The sequence below is a fragment of the Dromiciops gliroides genome, chromosome 2 (genome assembly GCF_019393635.1).
Source record: "Dromiciops gliroides isolate mDroGli1 chromosome 2, mDroGli1.pri, whole genome shotgun sequence".
In the NCBI taxonomy this organism is placed as follows: domain Eukaryota; kingdom Metazoa; phylum Chordata; class Mammalia; order Microbiotheria; family Microbiotheriidae; genus Dromiciops; species Dromiciops gliroides.
In genome coordinates, this window is record NC_057862.1 from 561,523,706 (window position 1) to 561,527,623 (window position 3,918).

Consider the following 3,918-nt stretch of genomic DNA (forward strand, 5'->3'; position numbering starts at 1 on the left):
AAATCCTTTTTGAGCTCTTCTGGGGGCTTGAGACCAATTCACATTTTTCTTTGAGGATTTGCATGTAGCTGCTTTGATATTGTTGCCCTCTTCTGAGTTTGTGTTTTAATCTTTCCCATCAACATAGTAACTTTCTACGGTCAGGTTCTTTTTTTTGTCATTGTTTGCTCATTTTCCCCAGCCTATTTCTTGACTTTTAATTTGACGTTAAAGTTGGGCTCTGCTTCAGGTATGAGGGTTGCACTGTTCCAAGCTTCAGGCTTTTTTGTGGTACTGCTTTCAGAACTAATTCTGGGAACCTATAAGTTGTCAGTTCTTCCAAGGTGGTATGATCTAAGAAGAGGTATGGTCACTGCTCTCCTGGCCTCTGGTCTGGTCTTGTGACCACAAGTGCTCTTTCCCCTCTGGAACTGTGACCAGGGTCCCTATTTCTGCTAGTGCTCCTCTTCACCCTGGGACTACAATCTGGAACCATGTATGGACAATGCAACAGAGTCCTGCTCTCAGTGCCAGCAAAGGGTCCCCTGTAACTCTTTTTCTGACCACCTATCCAACTACTTTAACAAGCTCTAGAAGTCTCTGTTGCCTATTCAGTTGTACCCAAGGTTGCTGGGAGTGGCCTGGGTTGGCATGGCCTGTGCTGGACTGTGTTCTACTCCCACCCCAGTGAAACAAACCTTTCTGCCAACCTTCTAAGTTAGCTTGGGCTGGAAAATTGTTTCATCCCATCTTTTTGTTGGTCTGCTGCTCTAGAATTCATTTTGAAGTGTTATTTCAAAGTTGTTTGAAGGGAAATTTGGGAGAGCCCAGGCAAGTTCCTGCCTTAAATTTGCCATGTTGGCTCTGCCTCAGTTGCTCATATTTATAGAGCATTTTAAAGTTTCTTCAAAGAAATTTCCTTTTTTTATTATGACCTTAACAAACAGGAATATTTCCATATACAAAGGTCAGGAAAAGAAGATTATATATATGAAACCATGGATTCATATTATGAGTACTTCAAGTATATATTAAATTTAACATGGTAGTATTAATACTGTCCTGCTTCTTTATGCCCCCTTATGAACTTTCTTCTCTTTCCTTCTGTATATTTTAAAAATATTTCATATACTTCATCTCATTTGATCCTCATAACAATTGAAGTATATGAGGAAACTGAGTCTCAGAAAGCTTAAGAAATTTGCTCAAGGTCAAGATTTTAACTCAGTCCTGTTTTTCTGACTTCAAGAATAGTATGTGGGCAGCTAGGTGGTACAGTGGATAAAGCACTGGCCCTGGATTCAGGAGGACCTGAGTTCAAATCCAGCCTCAGACACTTGACACTAGCTATGTGACCCTGGGTAAGTCACTTAACCCTTATTGCCCTGTCCCCCCCCCCCAAAAAAAAAAGAATAGTACTCTGTTCACCATGGTACACTGCTGTTTATTTATATCAAAATGAAAGATACAGCCATAATAAATGTATCCTTCTGTCTTTTTGTCCTGATTGGAAAGCATGCTGCAAAATACATTAAGTCCAATAAAGACTGATCAGTTCTGCCAAAGCTGTATATTGGCTTCATGGTCTCCTGAGCATTAGGGTATATACTGTGTTACCCTCATAAGTAAACCAAATGAGTCTGCAATCCTATATACACATGAAGACACCAATTAAAAGCCCCTGTCACCTTGAGACAATTTCTTTGGTGCAATTGCTTTGCATAGAGGCTACACCCAGTAAGAACACACATATACACAAATAGGTTTTTAGAAACATGTATAAAAAGTGCCACAGTCTGCTTTCTTATAAAAGTTTCTAGACTCAGAACATCTCAGGCTACCCAGCACTAGAAAACTCTTATCTTGTTTTCACACACCCAACAGTTTTATTCATTATCCATTCCAGTTATTTCTGGCTACATATCCATTTACCACTACCTTTGGCCTCCACTCCCAATGGAGAAAGTGGCCAAGTCTTACTAGATTTGTCACTTTCTGGTTTGAGTATTTCAAGAGACATACTCCTAGCTCCTGAAAACGATACAACACACTATTTGAGTTAAATGATTACAAGACTAAGAGGGAGGCTAATGTATAAACTGAGCACTGGTTACATTTCAGAAATTGTCCCTATTTTTCTCACAGTCCCCTAAGCCCTTATTTTTGAGGTAGCCTGAGAAAAACCACTCATTATAGATATCTCTTTAAAAAATTTTTTTTTCATTATAAATGTCTTTATCAAAATGGGCTACTAGAGAGACCCTAGATGCCATTTCTATGACCCTCTTTAATTATAGGTCTGGAAGAAAGCTGCTAGGCCAGTACCCTCAGACCTAGGATCTGAGACCCAGAGATATGAAGAGATTTTCCCAAGGTTACACATTCAATTAGTGGGAAAGACAAGACTGTCAACATGTTCAAAACGGAATTCATTATCTTTCCTTCAAAACCCCTCCCCTTTCCAAATTTCTTTATTATTGTCAGAGGTAGTGCCATCCTCCCAATCAGCTAGGCTCAAAACCTAGGTGTCAACCTTGACTCTTCATTCTCTCTCTCACCCTGCCCCCACTCCCAATAGCTAATCTCTTGCCAGTCTATTGATTTTGCCTTTGTAACATCGTTCAAATATACCTCTTTTTCTCCTCTGACATAGCCATCACCTGGTATGGGCCCTTATCACCTCATACCTAAACTACTTCAGTAGCCTACTGTTTGATCTGACCTAAAACTCTCCCCACTCTAGTCTATCTACCCCTCAGCTTTCAAAGTGATCTTTTTCAAGTGTAGGTCTGACCATGTTCCTTCCCCCACACTGAGTAAATTCCAGTGGCCTTCAATAAGGGGAAGAACGATAAAACTTGAAATGTTCTAGAAGTGATGGTAAGAGTTATCCAGTCTCTGGTAGCCTAAGGTGGTTTGTACCTGGATTTTTTTTCTTAAAGAGCAGACTTTGGCAGGCAAGCCAAAAACCTTATTCTGTGTTCATTACTGCAGGCCTTACATGTTAAACAACACTATTTAAAGTCTAACTTTGAAATCTGCTTCTGAACCTCTTCCCAGAAGTTAGAAGTTTAAATTCTCCCACTTTAGGGTGGTCTTTGGTGTGGTAGAGCAAAAAGCATATGAAACTAGGAGACCTAGGTTCTAATCAATCAATAACAGTTATTAAATACCAATAATGTGCCAGGACACTGTGCTAAGTCCTGGGGACACAAAGTAAAGTAAAAGAAAGTTCCTTCCCTTGAACAGCTCATAATCTAATGGGGGAGACAACAGTGGGAAACAAGAATTTACCAATAAGCTATAGATCAGGTAAATTGGAAGTTGTAGTTGTTGACTGTTTTTCAGTCAACTATGACCTCCAGAATCAAATCAAGTCACCTCCAGGGTCAAGTGCCACTTTATTATACAGGAGTCTTTCCTTGGTTCCCCCATTTGCTAGTGCCTTTCCTTACAAGATTCTTATATTTACTTTGTATTTTGAAGGTAACTATGTATGTATATGTTTTAAGATTAACATGTTGGCAGATAATTTATGAATAAATGGGAGATAGAAAGCAGTGTGAGGTACAAAACTGATCATTTTGATTACATTTAATTAAAAGGTTTTTGTATAAGTAAAAATAATGTAGCCAAGATCAGAGGGAAAGCAGAAAATTGGAGAAAAACTTTTATAGACAGATTTTCAGTTAAAGGTCTCATATCTCAAATAAATCTATAAGAATATGAGTCATTCCCCAATCGATAAATGGTCAAAGGATATGAACAGGCAGTTTTCCAATGAAGAAATCAAAACAATTTATAGCCATAAGAAAAAATGCTCTAAATCATTATTGACTGGGAAATACAAATTAAAAGACTCTTTAGATACTATTTTATATCTACCATATTGGCTAAAATGATTGAAAAGGAAAGCTACAAATGTTAGAGGGGATGTGG